Source organism: Nerophis ophidion, linkage group LG26, assembly GCF_033978795.1.
Source record: "Nerophis ophidion isolate RoL-2023_Sa linkage group LG26, RoL_Noph_v1.0, whole genome shotgun sequence".
Classification (NCBI taxonomy): Eukaryota; Metazoa; Chordata; class Actinopteri; order Syngnathiformes; family Syngnathidae; genus Nerophis; species Nerophis ophidion.
Window position 1 is genome coordinate 37,189,750 of NC_084636.1, and position 15,609 is coordinate 37,205,358.

General features: G+C 36.4%; 1 long non-coding RNA gene across 1 annotated transcript in view; it reads right to left on the reverse strand.

The window, feature by feature from the left end:
- Positions 1-1,035: 1,035 nt before the first annotated feature.
- The window catches only part of LOC133543664 (uncharacterized), a 62,816-nt gene continuing 48,242 nt past the window's right edge, over positions 1,036-15,609 (reverse strand). The window contains exon 3 of the long non-coding RNA XR_009804469.1: positions 1,036-1,150. This is a non-coding gene — a long non-coding RNA (uncharacterized LOC133543664). The remainder of the gene's footprint in view (positions 1,151-15,609) is intronic.

Genomic DNA, 15,609 nt, shown 5'->3' on the forward strand with positions numbered 1-15,609 from the left:
AGGGGTTAGTGCGTCTGCCTCACAATACGAAGGTCCTGCAGTCCTGGGTTCAAATCCAGGCTCGGGATCTTTCTGTGTGGAGTTTGCATGTTCTCCCCGTGAATGCGTGGGTTCCCTCCGGGTACTCCGGCTTCCTCCCACTTCCAAAGACATGCACCTGGGGATAGGCCCCTCCCACCTCCAAAGACATGCACCTGGGGATAGGTTGATTGGCAACACTAAATGGTCCCTAGTGTGTGAATGTTGTCTGTCTATCTGTGTTGGCCCTGCGATGAGGTGGCGACTTGTCCAGGGTGTACCCTGCCTTCCGCCCGATTGTAGCTGAGATAGGCGCCAGCGCCCCCCGCCACCCCGAAAGGGAATAAGCGGTAGAAAATGGATGGCACTCTTATTTTGAAGGTAAAATTCTGGCGACTGAGCTGCCAATTTATTTATTTTTTTAATCATAAAATTGATGGTCATTTTTACAGTGCATTAGAATGTTTTATTTTTTTTTAAAGGATGCCACTCTTATTTTTAGGTCAAATTCCGGCGACTAAGCTGCCAATTTTTTTTCATCATAAAATTGATGGTCATTTTTACAGTGCATTGGAATTTTTATGTATTTTTTTTTTTTTTTTTAAAGGATACCACTCTTATTTTGAAGGTAAAATTCTGGTGACTGAGCTCCCAATTTATTTATTTTTTTAATCATAAAATGTATGGTTATTTCTACAGTGCATTAGAATGTTTTATTTTTTTTAAAGGATGCCACTCTTATTTTTAGGTCAAATTCCGGCGACTAAGCTGCCATTTTTTTTTTTTATCATAAAATTGATGGTCATTTTTACAGTGCATTGGAATTTTTATTATTATTATTTTTTTAAAGGATACCACTCTAATTTTGAAGGTAAAATTCTGGTGACTGAGCTGCCTTTTTTTTGAATAATACAATTTATAGTAATTTTCACAGAGCATTGGAATTTTTTTAAAAAGAATAGCACTCTTATTTTTACAGTGAAAGTCTTCCGACTGAGCTGCGAGGTTTTAACAGTTCCACCTAGTAATAAAATAGTGCTCTAAAGACTGCGGCTGAATGTGGACTTACCTTAAGACCCACAGTCTGGTCCTGCTGGAGGAGACAAAGGAGCTAAGATGGCGTCCACGTCACCTGCCAAGACATCCAGGATTAGCCACAGGTCAAATACTTTTTTTTTTTTTTTTTATTGCGCAGCGTCTTTAAAGCTGCTTGCGTTTAAAATATGCAAAGAAGTGGACTAAGCTCAGCCGCCTACATTATTGATCCTGGGAAAAGTGTTTTATCAGCACTAAGCCTGCTTGGAATATTCACATTGGACTCGGAGCCGCAGTGTTTGCTTCAGAAGAGCACATCCTGCACAGCGAGGGCCCCGGGGCCTCTCTGCCCGCCTTCCATGGCGTTCACGCGCTACACTCGTCTTACAACAGTCCATTAGTCACGTTGAACAAGTCAAAAAGTCAACAATTTAGAGGAGTCTGAATACTTTGCACACTCACTGTATCTACTTGTCATTTTATTTTTAATACATCTGAAAAAAAAATCTACATTTATTTTTTTCTGTCCCAATAAAGTTCTGGGTGTACATTAATGACAAATAAAAATGAATTTTTTGGATTTTCACAAACGGCTGCAACGAAACAAAACGTGAACAATTCAAAGGAGTCAGTGTAGCTGTCATTTTTTATTTTTGATACAATTGCAAAAAATTCTTTATTTTTTTATTTTTTCCTGTCCCAATATAAGGCTGAGTGTACATTGTTGAGAAATAAAATAAACGTTTTGGATTTTAGTAAATGGCTGCAACGAAACAAAAAGTGAACAATTCAAAGGAGGATCTACAAGGTTATTTTTGTATTTTTAATACAATTGCAAAAAATTCTAAATTTTTGTTTTTTTTCTGTCCCAATAGAATTCTGAGTGTACATTAATGAGAAATAAAATGAACTTTTTTGAATTCTAGCAAATGGCTGCAATGAAACAAAGAATAATTAAAAGCGGTCTGAATACTTTCCACACTCACTGTATCTTCAGGTCATTTTTGAGTAATTTACTTTTAATACATTTGCAAAAAATTCTACATTTGTTTTTTTCTGTCACAATAAAGTGCTGAGTGTACATTAATGACAAATAAAATGAACTTTTTGGATTTTCACAAACGGTTGCAATGAAACAAAACGTGAACAATTAAAAGGAGTCTGAATACTTTGTCATTTTTTATTTTTAATACGATTGCAAAAAATTCAATTTTTTTTTTTTCTGTCCCAATATAAGGCTGAGTGTACATTAATGAGAAGTAAAATAAACGTTTTGGATTTTAGTAAATGGCTGCAACAAAACAAAAAGTGAACAATTCAAAGGAGGATCTACAAGGTTATTTTTTTATTTTTAATACAATTGCAAAAAATTCTAAATTTTTGTTTTTTTTCCTGTCCCAATAGAACTCTGAGTGTACATTAATGAGAAATAAAATCAACTTTTTTGATTTCTAGCAAATGGCTGCAATGAAACAAAGAATAATTAAAAGCGGTCTGAATACTTTCCACACTCACTGTATCTTCAGGTCATTTTTGAGTAATTTATTTTTAATACATTTGCAAAAAATTCTACATTTGTTTTTTTCTGTTCCAATAAAGTTCTGAGTGTACATTAATGACAAATAAAATGAACTTTTTGGATTTTCACAAAACGCTGCAATGAAACAAAATGTGAACAATTAAAAGGAGTCTGAATACTTTGTCATTTTTTATTTTTAATACGATTGCAAAAAATTCTATTTTTTTTTTTTTCTGTCCCAATAGAATACTGAGTGTACATTAATGAGAAATAAAATCAACTTTTTTGATTTTTAGCAAATGGCTGCAATGAAACAAATAATAATTAAAAGCGGTCTGAATACTTTCCACACTCACTGTATCTTCAGGTCATTTTTGAGTAATTTACTTTTAATACATTTGCAAAAAATTCTACATTTGTTTTTTTCTGTTCCAATAAAGTGCTGTTTGTACATTAATGACAAATAAAATGAACTTTTTGGATTTTCACAAAACGTGAACAATTAAAAGGAGTCTGAATACTTTGTCATTTTTTATTTTTAATACAATTGCAAAAAATTCTAATTTTTTTGTTTTTTTTTCTGTCCCAATATAAGGCTGAGTGTACATTGTTGAGAAATAAAATAAACGTTTTGGATTTTAGTAAATGGCTGCAATGAAACAAAAAGTGAACAATTCAAAGGAGTCTGAATACTTTCCACACTCAATGTATCTACAATGTTGTTGTTTTTTTTAATACAATTGCAAAAATTTCTATATTTTTTAAAAGTTTTGTAAACACCCGTCACCTTTTTCAAACGTTATCTCCTCTGAGCGTGTTGGTCGTTTCAGCTTCAAACTCGCACACAAGAGAGTTTGAACCCTTCTTATTAAAAGTTATCGAAAGAGTTTTGATTACTGCTCCGGTTTAGATTTTACGCACCATCAAAAAAACCTGCGCAAATTTTCCTAAAAAATGTAATTTTTGCCTCTTTTAGTTGTAATTTTACCCCCTTAAAATGCTTCAAGGTGCAAGTTAAAGCACTACTATGCAAAGCAAAAGCCATTTATCAACAACATCCAGAAAAAACGATCTGTAATTTCACCCCCTTAACATGCTTCAAAACTCACCAAATTTTACACACACATTAGGACTGGCGAAAATTGCCATCTAATAAAAAACCAAACCCCAAAAACCAAAAGTGCGCTCTAGCGCCCCCTAAGAAAAAACACTGACAAAACTGCTTGTAACTTCTGTTAGGAATGTCGTAGAGACATGAATAAAAAACTTCTATGTAGGTCTGACTAAGACCAGGGCTTGAGTCTCGGCAGCAGCAGCCAAAGGCGGGCCCGACCAACGCTGCTTGCAGCTTTAATTCAATTTATATCTCATGACACACTATCTGTATGTAATATGGCTTTTAATTTTTTGCGGCTCCAGACAGATTTGTTTTTGTAATTTTGGTCCAATATGGCTCTTTCAACATTTTGGGTTGCCGACCCCTGATTTAGGATGAAGATGGAGCTGTTGTCTTGAAGTGGTCCAGCAGGGGGCGCTAACATTGAAACTATTCTCTCCAGGCATCTGGTCCTGGTCCTGGTCCTGGTCCTGGGTGAGATGGAGCAGGGTCATGACACACACCTGGCAAAGTTCTTCCTGCTGTGACATGTGAGGATGTAAGGAGAGCCCTGATTGGCCGCTTCTTCAAAGCACAACACAACTGTCCTGCTTGGCCTCCCGAGATGGCGGCGGCGGTTGACAGGAAGTGGGAGCTGATGCCAGCTGTTTGAGTACGAGCGGTGAGGAGGGTCATGGTCCTGCCTGGTACGTCTTCTCACTGGATAAATACCTTTTAAAGACGCTTTTATGATCAAGTGTTGCATTCAAGGCACGTTATTGCCATCGTTGGCAAAAAAACCCTGACAGGACTGAATGACAATAAGACACATTTTTTTTATGGGTTTTATGGTAGAAAAGTTCAGATACAGATGCCGATATTACACTTTGATATATTTTGGGGGGGGAAATATTGCATATTTTGTGTGTTTGTTACATATTAAAAAAACAACAACCTAGATATTCTGTGACAAAAAGGGCGTTAAACAAAACAATTATAATAAAAACTTACAAATCGATAGATTTGAACACCTAGCAAGTTTCAGATCCATTTGAATTGTTGTGGGATTTTTTTTATTTATCATTTCATTGCTAAACAAAATAATAATGAATCCAAATCAATGTTAGGAATTATTGATTTATTTAAGCCTTAAATAACATCTCATCAAATATTACACCGACATATTCTGGGGGGGAGAGTTTGCATATTTTGTGTGTTTGTCATAAAAAAAAAAAACATCCGTGAAAAAAGGGCGTGAAACAAAAATATAGAAAAAACTGATAATTGACGGACTTTTTTTTTACTTTTGAGGTTTCGGATCCATTAGAATTTTAGTGCGATTTTAATTTTAATATCTAATTTAATTGCTAAAAAAATATATATATATATAATGAATCAAAATCAATGTTATAAATGATCAACTTATTTAAAACTTAATTACATCACATCACACACACACATATATATATTTATATATATATGTGTGTGTGTGATGTGATGTGATGTAATTAAGTTTTAAATAAGTTGATCATTTATAACATTGATATATATATATATATATATATATATATATATATATACACACAGTATATATATATACATATATATATATATATACATATATATATACAGTATATACAGTATGTATATATATATATATATATATATATATATATATTTGGCCCTGCGGTGAGGGGGTGACTTGTCCAGGGTGTACACTGCCTTCCGCCCGATTGTAGCTGAGATAGGCGCCAGCGCCCCCCGCGACCCCGAAAGGGAATAAGCGGTAGAAAATGTATGTATGTATATATATATATATATATATACATACAGTGGGGCAAAAAAGTATTTAGTCAGCCAGCGATTGTGCAAGTTCTCCCACTTCAAATGATGACAGAGGTCTGTAGTTTTCATCATAGGTACACTTCAACTGTGAGAGACAGAATGTGAAAAAAAAATCCAGGAATTCACATTGTAGAAATTTTAAAAAATTTATTTGTAAATTAAGGTGGAAAATAAGTATTTGGTCAACCATTCAAAGCTCTCACTGATGGAAGGAGGTTTTGGCTCAAAATCTCAGGATACATGGCCCCATTCATTCTTTCCTTAACACGGATCAATCGTCCTGTCCCCTTAGCAGAAAAACAGCCCCAAAGCATGATGTTTCCACCCCCATGCTTCACAGTAGGTATGGTGTTCTTGGGATGCAACTCAGTATTCTTCTTCCTCCAAACACGACGAGTTGAGTTTATACCAAAAGGTTCTATTTTGGTTTCATCTGACCACATGACATTCTCCCAATCCTCTGCTGTATCATCCAAGTGCTCTCTGGCAAACTTCAGACGGGCCTGGACATGCACTGGCTTAAGCAGGGGGACACGTCTGGCACTGCAGGATTTGATTTTCTGTCGGCGTAGTGTGTTACTGATGGTAACCTTTGTTACTTTGGTCCCAGCTCTCTGCAAGTCATTCACCAGGTCCCCCCGTGTGGTTCTGGGATTTTTGCTCACCGTTTTCATGATCATGTTGACCCCACGGGACGGGATCTTGCATGGAGCCCCAGATCGAGGGAGATTATCAGTGGTCTTGTATGTCTTCCATTTTCTGATAATTTCTCCCGCAGTTGATTTTTTCACACCAAGCTGCTTGCTTATTGTAGATTCACTCTTCCCAGTCTGGTGCAGGTCTACAATTGTTTTCCTGATGTCCTTCAACAGCTCTTTGGTCTTGGCCATAGTGGAGTTTGGAGTCTGACTGTTTGAGGCTGTGGACAGGTGTCTTTTATACAGATAACGAGTTCAATCAAGTGCCATTAATACAGGTAACAAGTGGAGGACAGAAGAGCTTCGTAAAGAGGAAGTTACAGGTCTGTGAGAGCCGGAGATCTTCCTTGTTTGAAGTGACCAAATACTTATTTTCCACCATAATTTACAAATAAATTCTTTAAAATTCCTACAATGTGAATTCCTGGATTTTTTCACATTCTGTCTCTCACAGTTGAAGTGTACCTATGATGAAAACTACAGACCTCTGTCTGTTAAAGTGGGAGAACTTAAAACTAAATACTTTTTCTCCCCACTGTATACAGTATATATATATATATACACACACACACTATGGTTGTACGGTATACTGGTACTAGTATAGTATCACAATAATAATGAATCATATTTGGTACTATACCACTATAAAAAGTATCGGCCCCCCACGAGGACAAACTAATTCAATATAATGGCATATGCAAGTGAAAGACGTTTCATGAAAGCAGAGTGCGCACCTTAAAAAGGCAGAGCTGTTGCCGAGTGACGAGTGACATCAGCGAGAGAGCCAGAGCAGACTTTTAGCTCAGCAGAAATGTCCTCTTCTGACATACAGTGTGTTGATAATATTTGGTCCTACAGTATGTACAGTATGTACAGTGTGATCAGCCAGTAGGATCAAGTTGAGAGATTAGTGAGCAAGAAAAGTGCTGAGTCAGTAGTTTGGTTGCTTGAAGGTAAAAAGATGATGAGAAGATTCTTCACCAGCGGCAAAGCGATCGGCCAGAAGAAGACTTCTGAGGTAGCACTTTGACTTCTGAGGTAGCACTTTGACGTGACAGCCGCTGGTTATTATGGGATGGAAGCAGCCCAACTGGCTCCGAGCGACCGTACAGTATCTTGGCTTCAAAGTCTTCCCCGAGTCCAATCTGTGGCACGCGGCCTCATGAACGTATGCTCAACAACACCCGGACATACCATCCTACCAAACTCTTCAATATTTTCTGTTTGTCATTAAAAAAACAAACATATTTTTCAGGAAAAAAACATGTTTTTTTTTGTTTGTTTTTTTTTGACAAAAAGTGAATAAAAAAAACAAAAACAAAAAAAAAACGTTATGGTTTTGGATCGTTAAAATTTTTTGTGGGATTGTTATTTTACAGATCAAAAACTAGCATTTTTATGTATATTTTTTAAAGAAAATGTTACAAATAATTATTTTGTCATAAAAACAACTTTTTTTTTTTTTTTCAGAAAAAAACCCTAAAACGTTTTTTTATGACAAAGAGGGCATCACACACACACAAAAAAAACTTAAAATCAACACTTGTTTTTAACACTTTTAAGAGTCTGGCTGTTTTCCATCCATGAGAATTTTAGTGGGATTGTTATTTTTTAGATCAAAAACTAGTAATTATATGTATTTTTTTAAAGAAAATATTGAATATTTTGTATTTGTCATTAATAAAAAACTTTTTTTTTTTCAGGAAAAAAACCCCACGGGTTTTCAATGACAAAAAGGAATCAAACAAAAAATAGTAAATAAAAACTTAGAATCAACACTTATTTTCAACACTTTTATGAGTCTGGCTGTTTTGGATCTATGAGAATTTTAGTGGGATTGTTATTTTATTGATCAAAAAATAGTAATTAAATTAATATATTTTTTAAAGAACATATTAAATATTTATTTTTTGTTTTTTTCAGAAAAAAATGTTTTTTTTTAATGACAAAAAGGGCATTTAACAAAAAATATAAATTTATAATCTATTTAACACTTAATAATCTGGCTGTTTTGGATCCATGAGAATTTTAGTGGGATTATTATTCTATTTGTCAAAAACCTAATAATTATATGCAATTTTTTTTAAAATAAAATATTGAATACTTTGTGTTTGTCATTAAAAAAAAAAAAGTCAGATTTTCATTATTTTATTTTTTTTTAAACGACAAAAAGGGAGTTAAACCAAAAATAATGAAAACTTATAACCAATTTTTAACACTTTTAAGAGTCTGGCTGTTTTGGATCCATGAGAATTTTAATGGGATTATTATTTTATTGATCAAAAACTAGTAATTATATGTTTTGTTTTGTTTTAAAGAAAATATTGAATATTTTGTGTTTGTCATAAATAAACTTTTTTTTCAGGGAAAAAAAACAAGGTTCTGGCCATTTTGGATTCATGAGAATTTGAGTGGGATTGTTATTTTATTGATAAAAAACTAGTAATTGTATGTATGTCTTTGGGGGGGAATATTGAATATTTTGTGTTTCTCAAAAAAATTTAACATTTTTTTTCATAAGAACATTTTTTTTAATTGCAAAATAGGAATTAAAAATACAAAATGATAAAACCTTATAATCAATACTTATTTTTAACACTTATAGTAAGATTTTTATTTTATTGATCAGAAACTAGTAATTATATGTATATTTTTTGGGGGGAAATATTGAATATTTTGTGTTTTTCCAAAAAAAATGTTTTCTGAAAAAAAAAACGTTTTTTCAATGACAAAAAGGGAATTAAACAAAATAAATAATGAAAACTTATAATCAACACTTATTTTGAAGACTTTTATGAGTCTGGCTGTTTTGGATCCATGAGAATTTTTGCTTGATTTTAATTTTATTGATCAAAAACTAGTAATTATATGTATATATTTTCTGAATAAAATATTGAATATTTTGTGTTTGTCATAAAAAAAAAAACAGTACTTCCAGAAAAAGTGTTTTTTATGAGAAAAATAGAATTAAACAAAAAATAATTCAAACTTATAATCAACACTAATTTTGAACACTTTTATGAGTCTGGCTGTTTTGGATCCATGAAAATTTTAGTGGGATTGTTATTTTTATTAATAAAAAACTAGTAACTATACAATTGTTTTTGAAAGAAAAAACAAAAATTACTAAAAAAAACAAAAATGCTTTTTAATGACAAAAATGCAATAAAACAAACAATAATAAAAATGTATAATCAACACTTATTTTCAACACTTTTATGAGTTTGGCTGTTTTGGATCCATGAGAATTTTTGTGGGATTGTTATTTTATTGGTCAAAAACTAGTGATTACATATATATTTTTAAAATAAAATATTGGATAAAATATTAAATATTGTGTGTTTGTCATAAAAAAAACATTTTTTTCATTAAAAAAAACCTTTTTTCTGCCAAAAAGAAAAACTTATAGTCAACACTTATTTGAACACTTTTATGAGTCTGGCTGTTTTGGATCCATGAAAATTTAAGTGGGATTGTTAGAGTATTGCTCAAAAATGAGTAATTACATATTCACATATATATACATATATATATACATATATATATATATATATATATATATATATATATATATATATATATATATATATATATACACACACACACACACACACATATAAATACATAAATAAATAATCAATGGGTTGTACTTATAAAGCGCTTTTCTACCTTCAAGGTACTCAAAGCGCTTTGACACAACTTCCACATTCACACACACATTCACACACTGATGGAGGGAGCTGCCATGCAAGGCGCTAACCAGCACCCATCAGGAGCAAGGGTGAAGTGTCTTGCTCAGGACACAACGGACGTGACGAGGTTGGTACTAGGTGGGATTTGAACCAGGGACCCTCGGGTTGCGCATGGCCACTCTCCCACTGTGTCACACCGTCCCTATATATATATATATATATATATATATATATATATATATATATATATATATATGTATATATATATATATATATATATATTATTTTGGGGGGGAGTATTGAACATTTTGTGTTTGACCTCAAAAAAATGTTGTTGTTTTTTTCAGAAAAAAAACTTTTTTTTTAGGATTGTCCCTTTCTCCACCCCGAAAGGGACAATCGGTAAAAAATGGATGAATGGAATATTATTTTTGGAGCAATGGCAGTTTTAAAGCTGGCAGCTTTGTGTTTTTACAGTCAACACTGCAACTTTGTATCCTTACCTCCTTGCTCTTTTTTTTCCACTTTTTTCTAACAGTATTTTTACAATTGTGCTGCGAGCCGTTTATATATTTTTTTTAAATAAAAAAAAAATGTTGTAGAAGCTCTTTTGGTGCTCAACAACGTTCCGCCCAGGTGTCACCAGGAGAAAGCTACTTCCATTAAGAGTGTGTCTCACACACACACACACACACACACACACACACACACACACACACACACTACTTTGCAGCAGAGAGCTTTTAGCACGGCAGCCTCTTTGGCCTTTTTAACGGAAGCACAAATCAGCAATTGACCTGTCACTTCACTTCACGCCCGCACGTGTGCAAAGTGCCACTTAGCGGCCGCAAACTGGGATCCGCCGATGACGCCTCGTAAAAGACAAGTCGGATATTGTGTCTGGACGGCGGACGGTCCGACACACACACACACACACACACACACACACACACTGACACACACACACACGCACAAGTCAGCGCGTGAATAATTATCCTGTGCAGCGAGGCGAGCGTTCTTATTTTAGAGCCAGGTTGCCAAAGACGAATAGCCGCAGCAGAAAGTAATTAGCAACCAGGAAGTAGTTAGGAGATGCCCTTCTAAAAAACAGGCCCCCAGGCGGCCTTTAAATATAGTCGGAGCGGCCAGGAGATACCCGGCCTGCGGCACTTTCACCTCTGACCCTCATTACGAGGGAGCGCATTCCTGGAGGGGTGCAAGCCCCCCCCCCCCCCCCCTCCCAGAGGGGTGTGAGCCCCCCAGTGGAAAGCACAAGGGCGCGGGATGTGAGCACAGCAGCCTAGTCGGGCCTGATGCTCCACCTCAACAAGACACGACAAGGACGTGGCGGCTCTGCCGAGACACTTCCTCTGCCGACCCGCCACATTAAGAGCTTTTTTTTTCTTCCTTCTTGTGACGTGGACGACTCACTGGCATCACACACTGGCAAGCTGGAAGTACAATGTCACTCAAGGTCACTGCATGAACCCACTCCGGTTTGTTGACATGCTTTTCCTCCATCCGTGCATATTTTAGTCTACTCCCATATATTTATTCTAGGGCTGGGCCGTGAAACTACGTCAATCAAAATCGCGATTAGGGTTGCCCTAATTTTTAGACTTAGGGGCCACGTTGGGCTAAAAAAATAAATGTGGCCAGGGGCCAAAAGCCGACTGCATGTAAAGTAACTATTAACAGTGGGGCAAAAAAGTATTTAGTCAGCCAGCGATTGTGCAAGTTCTCCCACTTCAAATGATGACAGAGGTCTGTCATTTTCATCATAGGTACACTTCAACTGTGAGAGACAGAATGGGAGGGAAAAAATCCAGGAATTCACATTGTAGGAATTTTAAAGAATTTATTTGTAAATTATGGTGGAAAATAAGTATTTGGTCAACCATTCAAAGCTCTCACTGATGGAAGGAGGTTTTGGCTCCAAATCTCAGGATACATGGCCCCATTCATTCTTTCCTTAACACGGATCAATCGCAGAAAAACAGCCCCAAAGCATGATGTTTCCACCCCCATGCTTCACAGTAGGTATGGTGTTCTTGAGATGCAACTCAGTATTCTTCTTCCTCCAAACACGAGGAGTTGAGTTGATACCAAAATGGATACATGGATGATACAGCAGAGGATTGGGAGAATGTCATGTGGTCAGATGAAACCAAAATAGAACTTTTTGGTATAAACTCAACTCGTCGTGTTTGGAGGAAGAAGAATACTGAGTTGCATCCCAAGAACTAGCTCTCCATTGCTCATTTAGGACTGGCATTGAGATCATGCATCATGAATTGTCATGGATGAAAGTTGATGAAAGACTGGCTTGTAGTTTGATTCTATTTTTAAAAAACATCTATACATACCATAAACCCTCATATCTGTATTCTCAGCTCTTGCTTGCCAGTGACAGTCACAACTACGGTACCAGGCTAGCCCGAAGAGGTGCGCTCACCCGTCTTAAACCCAAAAGTGATGTTTTGAAAAAGACTGTAATGTATCGGGCAATCACTTACTGGAACAGACTTCCACAATATCTGCTATCAATCACCAGCATAGTGGGCTTTAAGAATAAACTAAAAGGAGAAGTATTGCGTAAAGAGATTATTTTAGATTGTACCTAATGTCATGACTGTTTTTATTGACTATTGAGTATTTTATTGATTATGGGATAAGCAGCAGAAAATGGATGGATGATACTTTTTCGTCACTTATTGTTTGTCTTTGGTACACTAATGTGTTTTAGGCCATTGGTTCTTTGTTTTATTTTTGCAAAAATGTATACAGTATATCTATTTTTATATTGCTATTTTTATCTTTGGTATGAAAATTATTAAGTAACATCTATTAGTATTTTTTGGTTCTTTGTTGTTGCTATTTTTGTATTATGACAATTTATTATTGGATCATGTTGTACTGCATTTTAATCGTTTGTTCTGTGGTTGTGTGATGTTTTTTGCCTGGACCCCAGGAAGAATAGTCTCCACTGCGGTGTAGACTAATGGGGATCCTTAATAAACTTAAAAAAAAACAAAAAAAAAACACCATACATACTGTGAAGCATGGGGGTGGAAACATCATGCTTTGGGGCTGTTTTTCTGGACGATTGATCCGTGTTAAGGAAAGAATGAATGGGGCCATGTATCGTGAGATTTTGAGCCAAAACCTCCTTCCATCAGTGAGAGCTTTGATTGTTTGACCACATATTTATTTTCCACCATAATTTACAAATCAATTCTTTAAAATTCCTACAATGTGAATTCCTGGATGTTTTTCCACATTCTGTCTCTCACAGTTGAAGTGTACCTATGATGAAAATGACAGACCTCTGTCATCATTTGAAGTGGGAGAACTTGCACAATCGCTGGCTGACTAAATACTTTTTGTCCCACTGTATATTAGGAGCGTGTGAAAAAATAGATTTGAATACAAATCAAATCAAATACGTTGTTTGCCCACATATGATGTCCTCTCCATGGTTTTTCATAGTCATCATTGTCACCAACGTCCCACTGGGTGTGAGTATTCCTTGCCCTCATGTGGGCCTACCGAGGATGTCGTAGTGGTTTGTGCAGCCCTTTGAGACACTAGTGATTTAGGGCTATATAAATAATCTTTGATTGATTGATTGTATATATATATATATATATATACAAATACATACATTATGGATATAGATACATATGTGTATATATATATATACATATATATATACATATATATGTATATATAAAATAAATAATAAATGGGTTGTACTTGTATAGCGCTTTTCTACCTTCAAGGTACTCAAAGCGCTTTGACACTACTTCCACATTCACACACACATTCACACACTGATGGAGGGAGCTGCCATGCAAGGCGCTAACCAGCACCCATCAGGAGCAAGGGTGAAGTGTCTTGCTCAGGACACAACGGACGTGACGAGGTTGGTACTAGGTGGGGATTGAACCAGGGACCCTCGGGTTGCGCATGGCCACTCTCCCACTGCGCCACGCCGTCCCATACATGTATGTGTGTAAAATATATGTATATATATACATATATATACACACACACACATATGTACATATATACACACATACATATATATATATATATATATATATATATATATATATGTATATATAAATAAAGGCGGCATATATATATATATATATATATATATATATATATATATATATATATATATATATATATATGTATGTGTGTATATATGTACACACACACAAGTAACATCACACTCAGGGCACTTTAGTAAGTAAAATTGTTCTAACAAACGCAGCTTGGAGTGTGTTAGAAGAACCAGAACAAGAAGAAACGTGATGCATGTTTGGGAGACAACAACAAAAATGTGAGGACACCTGCAGTCAGCGAAGTCGTCCAAAAGATGGCATCATAGCGCCAACAACAAAACACTTTCTAGGTGTATTTTTGCTTTTCTTTTTAGCAATTTGTAGCATGGTTGCTACCGTAAGAAAATTCCCAAAGTAGCCGCATTGTCTTTTAAGCCGCATGATTCAAAGCGGAAGAAAAAAAAATGCAATTGACTCTCGCATCTTTTATGAAAGTTTAACGTGAGAACATTTAGGTTGAATTGTCCTTCTTTGCAGTGAAGAAAGACCCTTCCATGTTGTACTTTGGACCAGAAGCACAAGTGCGGAGTCAAGGTGATCTTTGATGGCGTGCGGGATGTGAAAGTTGGTGTTTGTGAGATAAAGCAGCCGTCAGCTCTTTGTTGTGCTGCGCCACTTAGCCTCTTTATGCCTTATTTTACCCCAGAAGCAAAACGGCGGCCGGCGAGGCGGACAAGCGGCGTAATGACAAACTCGGCATTCGCCGGGCGCGCCCGAGTTAATGGCGCCGCGCGTCCCTCATGCTAATGCCCGCGCGCGGTGTTGCCGCCTTTATTTGGCGGGCTGATGCGGCGCCGCAGATGGGCCCGCGCGGCCTCCCCGCTGATGCCTTGGATGTATTCATGGCGGCGCGGCGGGTCAGAGCGCCACGCGGCGGCCCGGGCCCCCGCCTTTTATTCAGGAGCAGCGGCTGGCTGTGCGTATGCATGGCGCTGACAGCAAATGTCACAGTGTCGGCGCCAGGTGATTGGAAACATGACGCACGCTAATGGAGGCTAAATGAGACATTTGGTATGGCGCGGGGTGTCCGGTGATTGTTGTTGATTCATCTTGGAATCTAACACCGCTTGTGGTCAAAGAGCAGCTGGTTGCTGATTGGCTTTGCCTTCTTTCTTTTTTTCTTTTTTCCCACTAACTTTCTTTCAACAAGCTGGCGTGAACCCTGATTATTGACACGCACGCCACCGCCTCGTGCCTGGCTTCACGTGCAGATGGTTCCAATCCCAGCCAATGGAACCAGCAGGACAACTAAAACCCCCCCCCCCCCCAAAAAAAAATCGTTATTACCCACACGATGGTTTTACTGTGGCGGCCCGCAATGACTGATTTAACACCGCCCCATGGCCTGCAAACTGAATACAGAATCATGCTCAATGACCATTAATTAAGCTCTGAATTTAATCATGCAGCATTTACTTATATGACAATGCAAACAACCTGCCCTAGTCATGGTGCAAAAATAATAAATAAAAAAAAATAAGGAATCATGTCCAATGTCCTTTAATTAGGCTCTGAATTGAATCCTGTGCAGCATTTACTTATATGACCCAATGCAAACAACCTGACCTAGTCA